This window comes from Pongo abelii, chromosome 19 (assembly GCF_028885655.2).
Source record: "Pongo abelii isolate AG06213 chromosome 19, NHGRI_mPonAbe1-v2.0_pri, whole genome shotgun sequence".
Taxonomy (NCBI): Eukaryota; Metazoa; Chordata; class Mammalia; order Primates; family Hominidae; genus Pongo; species Pongo abelii.
In genome coordinates this window covers 76252843-76266966 of record NC_072004.2, presented here as the reverse complement: position 1 = coordinate 76266966, position 14124 = coordinate 76252843, and the positions used below count along the sequence as shown (strand labels likewise).

General features: G+C 51.7%; 1 protein-coding gene across 2 annotated transcripts in view; it reads left to right on the top strand.

Annotated features, from left to right (window-relative positions):
- The first annotated feature begins 1118 nt into the window (after nt 1–1118).
- MAPT (microtubule associated protein tau) overlaps nt 1119–14124 on the top strand; it is a 127797-nt gene continuing 114791 nt past the window's right edge. Inside the window, exon 1 of one of the 2 annotated variants that reach the window (XM_002827397.5) lies at nt 1119–1457. The gene's annotated coding sequence lies outside the window, so the exon portion shown is untranslated. The remainder of the gene's footprint in view (nt 1458–14124) is intronic. The other variant, XM_009251629.4, reaches the window with a different exon arrangement.

The following is a 14124-nucleotide window of genomic DNA, read 5'->3' as shown; positions in this document are numbered from 1 at the left end:
GCAACTCCATCCCTAGGCCATTGGCTTATGAGACATTCTGTAGTCAGAAGGCTAGGGAAGGTGCCTTTGAGCAAGCCGCCATGGTGGTTCTCACTCCTACTTCTTTGGGTATATGCCCCTCTGTTTAAAAATAAAGTTAATATGGATTTAAAAAGAAAAAGAAAAAGGTCAGTTCCAGAAACTGTGTGAATAAAGCATTTTACTTGCTTTTTCTATGAATCTATAACATATGTTGATTTTTTAAAAAGAATATAAGAGCTATGCAAATTGGAGCTTCAAGACAACTTCCCATCTCCCTAGGAGGAGATGGCTGCCCTAAACCCAATACATAGAAATCCTCCCACTGCCAGGGCTTAAACTTGATGTTGGGGAAATGAAAAATCCAAGGTAAGGCCGAAGCCTGGGGCCTGGGTGACCAGCAGAATGAGGACCACTGGTCAGTTTCAGGCTGAGGTACGTCTTCCAGGGAACAATCTCTAGCTGGCCCTTAAACATTCAGACTTCAAGCTCTACTTACAGCATAAAGGTGTTTCAAAAGATGTGATACAAATAACTGCAAATGCTCTGCGATGTGTTAAGCACTATTTGAAATTCGTCTAATTTAAGATTTTTTTTCTAACGTAACAGATACATCATAGATTCAAATGTTTTTGTTTTTTTTTTTTAAAGTACAGTTCAACTGTATTGTAACTGAGTTAGCTTGCTTTAAGCCGATTTGTTAAGGAAAGGATTCACCTTGGTCATTAACAAAAAAGGTGGGAAAAAGGCAAGGAGAAAGGAAGCAGCCTGGGGGGAAAGAGACCTTAGCCAGTGGGGCGGTTTCGGGACTAGGAGGGTCGGGGCGGACGGACTCGGGGGCCGGCCACGTGGAAGGCCGCTCTGGACCTCTCTAGGAGAGGACACCGCCCCAGGCTGACTGAAAGCAAAGGGCAGCGGACCCAGCGGCGGAGCCACTGGCCTTGCCCCGATCCCGCATGGCCCGAAGGATGACACCCACCCCTCCAACGAGACAAAGGCTCCAACTACAGGAGGCGGAGAGAGCGCGTGCGCCACGGAACGCGCGTGCGCGCTGCGGTCAGCGCCGCGGCCTGAGGCGTAGCGGGAGGGGGACCGGGAAAGGGCAGCGCCGAGAGGAACCAGCCGGGAGGCGCCGGACGGCCGAGCGGCAGGGCGCTCGCGCGCGCCCACTGGTGGCCGGAGGAGAAGGCTCCCGTGGAGGCCGCGCTGCCCGCCCCCTCCCCTGGGGAGGCTCGCGCTCCCGCTGCTCGCGCCTGCGCCGCCCGCCGGCCTCGGGAACGCGCCCTCTTCGCCGGCGCGCGCCCTCGCAGTCACCGCCACCCACCAGCTCCGGCACCAACAGCAGCGCCGCTGCCACCGCCCACCTTCTGCCGCCGCCACCACAGCCACCTTCTCCTCCTCCGCTGTCCTCTCCCGTCCTCGCCTCTGTCGACTATCAGGTAAGCGCCGCGGCTCCGAAATCTGCCTCGCCGTCCGCCTCTGTGCACCCCTGCGCCGCCGCCCCTCGCCCTCCCCCTCCGCAGACTGGGGCTTCGTGCGCCGGCCATCGGTCGGGGCCACCGCAGGGCCCCTCCCTGCCTCCCCTGCTCGGGGACTGGGGCCAGGGCGGCCTGGAAAGGGACCTGAGCAAGGGATGCACGCACGCGTGAGTGCGCGCCTGTGTGTGTGCTGGAGGGTCTTCACCACCCGCTTCGCGCCGACCCCAGGTGGAGGCTGTGCCGGCAGGGTGGGGCGCGGCGGCGGTGACTTGGGGGAGGGGGCTGCCCTTCACTCTCGACCGCAGCCTTTTGCCGCAATGGGCGTGTGAGTGTGTGTGTGTGTGTGTGTGTGTGTGGAGGGGTCCGATAACGACCCCCGAAACCGAATCTGAAATCCGCTGCCCCTGCCGCTGTTCGCCATCAGCTCTAAGGAAGATGTGGATCGGGTTCTAGAAAAGATGACTCCCTGCACGCCCCTCCCTGCACCTCCCGAGCAGTGATTCCGACAGGGCCTTCACTGCCCCTGATTTTAGGCGGGGGCCGGCCCCCTCCCCTTTTCCTCCTTCAGAAACCCGTAGGGGACATTTGGGGGCTGGGAGAAATCTAGGGGATGGGGAGGGGTCCACGCGCTGTCACTTTAGTTGCCCTTCCCCCTGCGCACGCCTGGCACAGAGACGCGAGCAGCGCCGTGCCTGAGAACAGTGCGCGGATCCCAGTGTGCACGGTCGCAAAGGCAGGGTTCACCTGGCCTGGCGATGTGGACGGACTCGGCGGCCGCTGGTCCCCGCTCGCGGGCAGGCACAGCCGCAGCCATGCACGGATGGGCGCGGGGCTGCAGGTGCATCTCGGGGCGGATTTCTTTCTCAGCGCTCGGAGCGCAGGGCGCCCGGCGTGTGCGCTCCCTGCCGGAGGCGCGGGTCTGGCGCGCAGGGCTCGCCCCTCACTGCGGCAGTGGGTGTGGACCCTGGTGGGCGAGGAGGGGGGAGGATAGGCTGTGCCTCCTCCCACTCCCGCCCCCACCCCCCCTTTTTTCCCCCTCGGAACGCGAGGTGCCATCTTTTTTCGGCGTGTCACGTCTTTACGGTGCCATGCCAAACCGGGTGGCCGGGCTTCGTAGGACAGGGCGGGGCCTGGAATTAAAGGGAGGGGGACAATCAGCGCTGAAATCTTGGCGTTTTGCTGCTGCGGGCGTGAGCACTGGGGGCGTTCGCCCAGCACCTTCTTCGGGGGCTCTTTGCTTTGTCTGTAGAGGTTACGTGATCTGCGCTCCCAGCCCTGGTTTCTGGCTTTTATTCTGAGGGTGTTTAGCCAACCTCTCCCCTACGCCCACGCGCCTCTCTTTCCTTTTTCGCTCCTCATTTCCGAGCCCATTGTTGGATCTCGAGGCTTGCTGGGGTCAATGAACCCGAGTCAACCCCCCGACCCCCGGCACGCATGGAACGGGCGTGACCGCGCGCAGCCTCGTCTCGGAGTCTGCCGGCGCCGGGAAGCTTCTGAAGGGATGGGATTCCAGTCTCCGTGCGCGCTGCGGGCGGCGGCAGAGGGATCTCGCCCCTCCTTACACCCCAAGTGTTCTGAGGGCCACGCTACACCAGGTTGCCCAGCGAGGGACGCTGGCTACCCATCCGGGCATGGGTGGGGAGCCCTGGCGGGGCCTCTGCGGCTTTATGCCCTGTTGCTTCGCCTGGCCGGAGAATGTGAGGAGGGGGCATAAGGTTACAGGTGCTGCGGCCACACCCATCTTTCTGAGCCCACTGGACGGGGCGCAGAGGGGGGATTGCCATGGGACCCACAGGCGTCCGGAGAGGGGATCTTGGGGCTGGCCTCACCCCTTCCCTGTGGAGATTGGGGACCCTGGGGTAGGGGGGGCCGCGCCCAGTCGGCCTCCTGGAGGACACGGGAGGAAGCCCCCAACCCCTGCACCTGAGGCTCTTTCTGATTGGCCCCTGGAGGCCGCATACACGCAGATAGGCGGCCCTGGGTGTATTTTTATTAATATTATGTCCGTACTGATTAATATTATTTATCTTAAATAAATTTCACCCGTGTCCAAGTTCACCGCGCCCCCAAAACCGAGTCTGGGGCGGCAAGGGGAACTCCTGGCCAACAAATCCGAGCCTCGCCCTCCTGTGATGAACCTGGTACGCGCGGTTTTCTGGTTAATTCTATCGCTGAAAACTGGTGCGGGGGGCGCACTTCTGAGACGAACGAGCATCGAGGAGCTGAATCCTCCACGCGGGCTGCCCAGGTTGATCTGAATTTCTGGGGAATGGCTTGGCTGCCCACCCGGGCCGACCCTCCTCGACGGTGGCGTAGAGGGCTGGAGCCTGGGTGCTGCGAGGCTCCTCGCATGGCTGGGCCCGCCGCGAGGGGTTGCAGAGCAGCTCAGGGATCGATTCAAGCATCTTCTTTCCTCCCTCGCCCCCAAACAGAGCTGGGCGCGGGGTTCCCCTTCCAGATGGAGCGAGGGTCTCGGGGTGGCCCTGGAAAAGGGGAGCCCGCGGCCACAGCTGCGTATTGCCATCTCGCGAGCAGAGATGTCACCTCCTGCCTTTGGAGGAAAGGGAGCCCGGTGGGGATGAGCGCATTTAGCCCAATGCCGGGAACAAAGCGCACTCCGCGCTTCTGCGATTTCGCTCCATTTTGAAATGTGTTGGCGCTTTGGTGGGGCCGCTGCGGTGGGCAAGGCCGGGGGCGCTGTTAATGAAGGAACCTCAGGGGGACGGACGGTCCTTCGTAGGAAACTATCCTGGCTTTGCGCGGGCTTTAAGGAAATGGCTTCGCTCCAGGACCTCGAGGGATGCAGCTTTTGCGCGGATGACGGTGAGGTGCTGAACCAGCCGCTGCGCCTCTGGAAATGTCTGGGCACGGATCCTGGGGCCATCGACGACTCCTCCCCATCCCCGGCAGGCGGGAGCTCTTACATTCCGAGCGAGTGACCCCTCTCACCCTCTGGCGCTCACACATCTGTAACTCCAAACCTCCGTCTCAGAATGGTCTAGGCTGGAAGGGATGATGGGGGCTCCGACAGCGACTGCCTAGCTCACCCCTCTGCGTGCTTAGGCTCCAGGCTCAGCAGGACCAATCTGAGTTTTGTCTGATCCCCCTCGCCCCCTTAACTGACCCATCCTACAGGAGACAGGGAAATGTCTTTCCTACCGCGGTTGATTCTGGGGTGTCATTTTGTGTTTTGTGATGGCTGCTTATATTTACTGTATAAGAATTGTTTATTTTCCATCTCCAAATCCTCCCTCTACATAAACAAATTAATGGATAAACAGATAAGTGTATCCCCTGCCCCCACCCCCCGCTACGCAGGTCCGGAGTGACTCTTGAAGCTCATACATTCCTTGGCCAAGTTTGCTTCTCTAGCAGACGTTTATATAGCAATAACCTGGCTTGGCTCTTGGGTTCACCTTTGGACGATTTGGGGAAGGGGCTTGTTGGCTTTGCTGGTTTTTGGATGAGTGACAGTCCATGACTGTTCCTGCTGGAAGGGCGTGACTTTTAAGTGGTTTCTAATATCAGGCATTGCTCCTCCGACAGGAACAAAAGAAATGGATACTGCCCATAAATTGCTGGAAAACTTAGAATCGGTTTGATTGAGGAAAGGTTAGATTTATTCCGGTTGGAAAAAGTGGCCTTTCTATTAAACGTGCCCTTTGACCCTCATGCCCTTGGAGGTCAGTGCCAGCCTGGAGATGGGATAAGATTGTGGTTTTCCTTCTGCCTTTTTAACATCCGTTGTTACAGTCCATTTGTTGAAAATTTAAAGAAACTGTTTTATTCCACTTTCCCTCAGCATTTATATGTGTGGTTTCAGTAGCTCTGTGGCTATATGTACGAAAACGTGTTATTTTTCCAATTGGACATGTGATAATTTTCCAACTAGACCTTACCTTCTATTGATGTATTTATTTAGCATCTTCCTTACTCCCTCTTTGAAAAAGAATCACTCAAAAACAAATAAAAACAGCCGTAGGGGCCTAATACAGTGCTAGACATACAAGAGGTATTCGGTCCATACCAAATGGATTTTATCCACGAAGGATAAATGGGGAAATACAGTGGGAAGCGGGTGGGAAACTGCGTTTGACTCTGCTCCTTCCTCCACCACCACTTTCCTCATCACTGTGTTCAGAGACCCCCAAAGCCCCCTCACACTCCCAGAAACACCCCCCTGGCCACTCCTAACTTGCCATGCCCAGGAGTTAGGTGCTTCCACTAGTGACATGGAGCTGGCGTTTGGGGGGCACCTCAGCAGGTGATGGGAAGAGGAGACCCCAGCCTTACCAGCTGGGCTGCAGCAGGGAGAGGAGTCCTTGTGTTCCAGCAGGGACTCTCAGCTGTTTTCCTGTAAAACCGTGGTTCTCAACTGGGGGCCACTGAGATGTCTAGAGAGATGTTTTTGTTTTCACAACTCGGGGAGGGTGCTACTGACATCTCGTGGGTAGAGGCCAGGAATGCTGTTAAACATCCTACAAGGCACAGGACAGTCTCCTACATCAAAATATGACCCAGCCCCAATGTCACCACTGCTGGGGTTGACACCGGCACCGCTATCTTAATTACATTCATTGAGTGTCTTTTAGGAGGCCCTATTCTAAGTGCTTGCTAAGATTATCTCATTTAATCCTCACAACACTTCCCCTGTGTAGCAGGTGCTGTTATTATCTCCGTGATGGGGAAACTGAAGCACAGAGAGGGTTAGTAACTTGCTAAAAGTCACAGAGCCAGTGGGCGGTGGAGCTGGGTGCCTGACACTAGTTCTCTCCCCTCTCAGCCACATGTGGGTTTACTTGGCCATTGTGGACTAGTCTGGGAACCCAAATATGATCTATAACATTGACCCAGTAGAATATTGATTCCAAAACCACTGTCTCACAAATGACTTTTTACAAAAGTCTGTAATTGGAGCATGACCCAGAATAAGGTTAGGGAGATGTGGAGTTAAAGCTCTCAATTTGTTATCTGGCCCTGACACAGAGAGCGAGGCATTTCACTCTACATTGGTGCTCTGTTTATAAAACAAAGAGCAAATATCTCTTCCTAAGGTCCTTAAACCTCTTCTCCCTAATCCAGGGTTTCTGGACTGCTCTGCCATATGATGGGGCAGCTGGTTTGATTGACCCAGGGAAGGCTGGAAATCAATACTGGGGGATCAAGATGTAGATTCAGTGTGGCCAAGGTCAAGTCTCTGAAGTTTAGGGACATCAGATCCCCAGCTTAGGTTCTGTACCTCAGCAAGGTGAAAGTGTTGACGCCCACTGATGAGGCCAGCTCTGAGATTGTGGGTGTGGGTTGAGTTGGGTGGGCATAGGCAAGTCCTCATGTAAGAATCCTTTGGCAAAGATGGGCCCGGGAGGCTTTTCTCACTTCCTGGGGCCCAGGCTTTGCAATAAATATTCCATTATACTGTGGTGCCTTGGGGCTACCTGAGAATCCTCTGTCTGGCCCCTGTTGCCTTGCCAAAGAGGTTGCTGTCCAAGAATTCCTTTCCTGTCTCCAGGTGCAATGCTCCTGCCACCTCTGCCAGGTTCCCTGCCTGCCCATATGGCTCCCAGCTGAGTGTGAGGAGGGATTTGAGGCTGGCCCAGGACAGGTTTTGAGCTTTCTGGGTTCTCCGGTTAGGAAACTTTCTGTAAGCATGCAGATAGAATGGGCTTCAGCAAAATACGAACTCGAACAACTTCCAGGTATATTCCCTTAATTTTCTTTGCTTTTTTCATATTTCATCGGGCTCCATGCTGAGCCCAATCAGAGACCCGACAGAAATCCAAACACCATGTCAGCAAGTCCCCAAGAAATGCATTTTGTGCCAAGGCTATTCAAGGAGGGTTTGGGAGCAGCTCAAGGGCAGACACTGTTACCCCTCCCCCAGGTCCCCAGTGCAGGGCAGTGTTCTGCATGTGGAGGCAGTTTGGCCTAATGGTTAAGGAGGTAGGCTCTGATCAGGCCTCCTGGGCATAAGTCCCCAACTCCCTGCTCACTGTGAGATCTAAGCCATGTTGTTTAGCTGCTTGGAGAGTTTTTTTTCATCCATAACTTGGAGTATGATGGTACCTGTCTCACGGGTTGCCATGGGGTTCAGACAAGCTAACCCGGTACTCACTAGGGCCAAGCACATAGTAACTGCTCAGTAAATGGCATCATTGGCGGTGTCCTGTGGATATGTGCTTGTGATTGGCTGAATGAGCAGAGGGGGTCTAAAGATCCTGGTGATGCAATCAGTTGTACAGATAAATTGTTACACTGAGTAGGGCTCAAGATAGGAAAAGTCAGCAACTGCCCAGCTCCCCTGCACCAAACCGTTTGGGCAGAAGTGCATCCTCTGAAAATTGCACACACCCATGTTTAAATGTACACACAGAACTCCTGCCACAGCCAAGTGGAGATTTGTCATCTGCTGTCCGTGCCTCATCTTCCTGAAATCCACTCCGTGCCAGGAATAAACTGCATGCTCTCCACCAGCCCAAACCGACCTGCCCTCCCTCCAGCCATCCCAGGCAGGGTGACCTGGCTTAGTACATCGGGTTCAGAGATCTTTCCAGTTTACTCGTTGAATAAAAAGTGAGGGCTGATCAAGAAAGTAATGGCAGTCAGGGAGGGCGAAGGAGGTAAAGAAGAGATTTTACAAATGAAGTAATTCAACAGAGTGCTGACGTTGGTAAACTGGCAAACAGATTTCAGGGTGGTTGGTTGAGAGTAGAGTAGAAAAGGGTTAAATAAAGCAAACTTGTGGTGTACTGAATCTTAGGAATTCCATGTATCCAGTAAGTGTAGTCATTTATGAATTAATAAATTAGGCTTAAGAAGCCTTCTTATCCTTAAATCAAGACTGAGTAACAATATATCAGTTTTAAAAAGTCATTATATCAGAAAATCATTTAAATGATACACATAGATTTCCAAGATTTTACTTTAACCGAAACTATATAAATGTGAATTCGTTCACCCATCTTTTGACACAGGGCTCAGGTCTTCTCTTGGTGTCTGGATCAGCCAGTTGAAATTTCTTGTCTGTTTTGCCTATGCCGCATTAATAATGCACTGTCTGGGTCCTCCGATTTCAGTTTGGATTTTGGGTTTACATTGTGGAGTCATCTGAATGCAGAATCCTTCAGGGATTTTACTTTTTTTTTTTTTCTTCATGGTCTTTACCATCCCATTTGATAGTAAATATTACTCACCTTTATGAAGTCTTTCCAAAACATTCAACTTAATTTTCTTAAAATCATTGAATGATTTGAAGAGTTTATTTTTCCCTCTGCACTTGTACTCCATCAGCTTGCACCTTATTTTTTTATCTTTTTTTGAGACGGAGTCTCGCTCTATTGCCCAGGCTCAAGTGCAATGGCGCGACCTTGGCTCACTGCAACCTCCACCTCCTGGGTTCAAGCAGTTCTGCCTCAGCCTCCGCCGTAGCTGGGACTACAGGTATACACCATAATGCTCGACTGATTTTTGTATTTTTGTAGAGATGGGGTTTCGCCATGTTGGCCAGGCTGGTCCCAAACTTCTGACCCAAGTGATCCACCCACCTCGGCCTCCCAAAGTGCTGGGATTACAGGCGTGAGCCACCGCGCCTGGCCAGCTTGCACCTTATTTAGGGTATGTGATTATTATAGCAAGTCTGGTGTACATAGAAGATTTTGAATGGGCACAGATGACCTTTAGTAAGTGCTTGGCTGTGATAAGAGGCAGTCCTGACTGCAGATCAGGCTGTGTGGACCCCGGCCTTGCATGTTTACAGACCTTCATGTCTTACTCTTACAGGGTATCAGAAGAACACCTACTGGGGAAACTTTTAAATAAGTAAAAGGTGGGCGTTCTCCCTGCCCATCTTATGTCTGTCTGCCAGGACTAGCACAGCACTTTGAAGTCATTCACATAGAATCCCAACTTAAGAGGGCACTACAAAATCCTCCCCATCAGACTGAAAATAAGTTTAAATTCCCTTTGCTATATTAACTCCCCTGAGGAAAGAGTCTTAGATCAATGTCAAACACTAAAAACAGTTTTAAATCAGCAAGTGAGAATTAAATCTGAAGCCATTGATAATAACGTTTCATTCATTCCTCTCCTTTGGCCCCGTCCACCCTACTGCTAAATCCAGGCATCAGAGAGAACAGGGACATAATTATCCCTGGTCCCAGCTGCTGGTTTTCCTTCCAGCCTATGGCCCAGTTTTCTGTTTTACTGAGAAGGCTGGTGATGTTGTCTTGGGATCTAAGTCTGCAGTTTTACCACAAAAAGTCCAGGGATGCACTTTCATGCTTGTGTCCTCCTCCCTGGGATAGCAAGGATCTTAGAAGACCCCTGGCTTCGTAATTGCTTGTCATGTGCTCTACAGACGTCACAGAATGCCAAGAACGAGGTGCTGGGAAGGACCAATTCATGGAACTGTGGGACGGTGCTCCTCCCCCAGGGTAAAGGACAGCTCCTCCTCCTGAATTGGAGCCAGCATTCTAAATCATGTGTCAACAGAGTTGTCCTGGATCGGATCCAGTTCTGCCATTGATTTGCAGGTCATTTCAATGGTACCTGTTTCCAGTTGTTCTTAATTGAACAGTGGCACCAAACTATTGTCTTATCTCATCCCCCTCCCATGGCCTGTCCCTCAAAAAGAGACTTCTTGGGTAATTAATCAGGGCAACATCAGGCAGTCTGGGCGCAGTGGCTCACGCCTGTAATCCCAGCACTTTGGGAGGCCGAGGCAGGCGGATCATGAGGTTAGGAGATCGAGACCATCCTGGCTAACACGGTGAAACCCCATCTCTACTAAAAATACAAAAAATTAGCCGGGCGTGGTGGCGGGCGCCTGTAGTCCCAGCTACTCGAGAGGCTGAGGCAGGGGAATGGCATGAACCCGGGAGGTGGAGCTTGCAGTGAGCCGAGATCGCGCCACTGCACTCCAGCCTGGGCGACAGAGCTAGACTTCATCTCAAAAAAAAAAAAAAAAAGAATCTCTTTGGTTTTATATATATATATAAATGAGGCCAGGCTCAGTGGCTCACACTTGTAATCCCAGCACTGTGGGAGGATCACTTGAAGCCAGAAGTCTGAGACTGGCCTGGGCAACAAAGCAAGACCCTGTCTCTACAAAAGAAAACTGTAAAAATTAGCTGGGCATGATGGCATGCGTCTGTAGCCCTAGCTACTTGGGAGGCTGAAGCAGGAGGATCACTTGAGCCCAGGAGTTCAAGGCTACAGTGAGCTATGATTGTCCCACAGCACTCCAGCCTGGGTAACACAGCAAGGCCCTGTCTCTAAACTTTTTTTTTTTTAATTCTATTTATATTTACATGTATTTAAATGTGAATATTCACTACCTATTTGTTGCATGCCTGCATTTTTTATACTGGGCTTTCTGAAAACCTGAACAGCTTTCTACTTTGACAATGTATCAGAATTTAAATCAGCAATATGTTAATAAGCCAAGTAAAGGTTATATATGCAAATAAAACTGTTGTCTATAACCTCCTGTTACATCGGGGCACAGCAAAAGTCATGGTGTAGTCTCATGTGAACCTGTCCCTTTCATAGCTGCTCATTGCCAGGAAACATCAGGAATAGCCGTTTGGAAGAGTCGCCAGCCCTCCCACCATCCGTTTTCTGTCTTGTCTTTTCCCTATGAGCAGGGGAAATTCCACGCTGGCCCCAATCCCCAGTGCAGCGGCTCAGCCTCTGCCTCTGCTGCTGGTCTCCATGAGGCCAGCTTAGAAACGGAGGATTTTGCAGAACATCCCTAAATCCGCTTGAATAATGGAGTGATCATTCATAAACTCACCTGAACCTTATTAAAACCTATTTAATATTTTTCCTGGATAATCCTATAGGGATAACTTGCCTCCTGGGCTTCTCTCCACCTGGTTCAGTTCTTCCTTTAGTGGTGAAGTTCCTCCCTTCTTAGCATCTCAGCTATGCCTGAGAAAAGGCCAGCGGTGGCTGCACTCTGTTCCCTGTGGAGTGTTAATAAAGACTGAATAAATTGAAATAAATCCCTTTCAATGTCACTAAAGTGCTATAAATAATCATGAACCAATGTTTGATGGCTGATGAGAAATGCAAGAAAAAATTTTTAATCAGTAGGATTCATGTTATAAGTTGACAATCTGGGCCAAGTTAAAAAAATAAAAATAAAAAGACTTTTAAAAAGATCTTATCATTTGTTACCAGCAAGACTGAATTCCAGAAGCGAGCCACTCCCTCATTTTGTGGGCCCCTGTTATCACTGGCTGCTTAGGGTTGCCAAGCCCTGAATTCATTTGTCAACTAAGAGATTTTTGGCCAAGATTAAGATTTCCCATGCCCCCATATTTCCATCTGAGAAATGGAGATTATGCTGTCTTCCCCCTCAGAATGGACGATAATGTGGTCTCTCTTCTCTTTGCATAGTCATAGAACTGAAATAAAACAACTTAAGAGAATTCCTTTGAGCTTCTCAGAAGTGCTGCAGGGCTGGGGGATGCCTCCTGGGAGCCGCAGTCAGGTGCTGATCTGAAGTCTTTGGTGGGCTGACTTTAGCCTGACCTGAAATAGTATAGCTGCTGCCACCTGGCTCCCTTAGCGCCAGTCAGACGGTGCAGCTGGTTCCTAGGGGTGAGGGCTGAGCCAGCAGGGTCCGTGCCCAGGAGGGATGCATGGGTGGCCACAGCCCAGCCTGCACTGATCTTGTCTGTCCCCTTCTTTGGAAGGAAGGAGACCCAAACCAGGGTGCATGACAGTGGGTGGGGGTGCCTTGAGCATGACCTCAAGTGATTTCCAGCCCCTGCCAGTGCTGACTTCCCTGGGGAAGGGCTGGGACTTCCTTCTGGGCTCAAGTCACGACCCTTGGATGGAATTTCCTGGGAGCTTTTCTGTTTTTTCTGGAGTTTTCAGTTTCTTCCCAACCCGACAGGGACTTGGTACAGAATCTCATATTCTAATTATGCCCAGGAGCAGCTTCTCCCCACCACTCACAGCGTTTAGCATGTGACAGGAATCGATTAAGGCATGAGTGATTAAATTAAAGCCAGGCGTTGACTTGGATGGTGTAATATTCTGACAACTGTTTGGTGGCAAAGGCACGGGGCAGGCTTGTTAATTGAACTGCTTGCACCTGGAATTTGAATTGAGCCAGAGTGGGGCTGAAGTCAGTTTGCCTTCACCCTGTGAATGGAGGGTTTCTCCAGAGCGTGGATGGTGGGAGGTATTTCAGGGTGTATGCATAACCCCCACCCTGACAATGGCCCATCTTTTCTCCAGCATGGCCAGGTTTGAGTGCCAGTCCTGGGTGTCCGGAGGCCCCATAGCCTTGCGTTTTAGTAAAATGCTGCCCCCATTACCACCTGGTCTGTGCACTTCGGTCACTAGAATTTGCCATCTTCCAGTCCCGAATGTGGCAAGCCATGGAGCCTTAAGCTCTTCTCCCTCCGCATCCTGGAACAGACCCGCCAGTTTCTTCCAGGCATTTCCTCAGTTTGCCCCTCTCTTTCCAGTCACACTCTCACCAGTGATAAAATGATTTTAGGCCTTACCATCTCACCCTCGGATCCTTATGGAAACAATAATGAGTTGTTCCCTGTTTCAATTCCAAAATTCATATCCAATCCGTTTTGCATGCCATTGCCAAATTCTTCCCAGAGCAACCCCGTCACCTGCCCTGGCCCTCTCCAAGTGTGGTCCTGCCATGGGCATCGCCTGCTAAGCCAAGCTGGCCTCGAGCTGCCTGCCCGGGTCCCCACACCTTGGCCCACCTCCCTGCCCAGTCCCACCTCCCGCTTCCTGCCAGCCTGCCCTGTGGCTCCTTCATAGACGCCGTGCTCTTTCTGCCCCTTGCTCACCCATGGCAGCCTTGCCCCTCTCTCCCTGCCCCACCCCCTATTTAAATCACTCTGACCTTCCTCAGTGTTCATCCTCCCTGAAGCTTTCCCCAGCCTTGGCACTCAAGGTCCAGAGGCTACGCGTTTCCTCTCACCTGTGGCAGCGCCGCGCTCCCCAGTGCCTCACAGTTTCCTTCTTGCCACCGCTTCCTGTGTAGGACTCATCTGCCCACAGGTTGCACGTCCTATGTGGGCAAGGACTGTGTCTTACGTGACTTTCCTTCTCCAGTCACAGAGCCGGGCACATAGATAGCTCAAAACCCTCTTTATTAACACAGTTGGATGCTGAGAAATCAAACAGGCCGATGTCAAGTGAGCTCTCCTTATTTAAATCAATTCAGTTCTCCACCTCCTAGCACTCAGTTCCAGTACTCTATATACTTGGAAATGATAAAAAACACATTTCCTTTAAAACATTCTATAATCGTTCCTTTGCCCTACTTCAGACCAACTTAACACACTCCCCATTGGTCCAAATGAGTTTTGCTATACGAAGATGCTGATAATAATAGCAGCAGTGGATTATTCTACTAAAACCATTGCCTCGTTAATCCTCAGTCCCAACGAGGTGGGGATTATTATCCTCATTTTGCAGAGAAGCAAACTGAGGCTCAGAGATTTCACAGCTGGGGAGGGAGCTAGATCATGCCTCTGTGCAGGCCTAAGCTCTCCCCCACTTGCCTTCCTGCCTCTGCAACCTCAGAGCATCCCCCATCTGGTTCCACCGCCTGTGCTAGTTGTGCGGGAGCCAAAAGACATGTCTT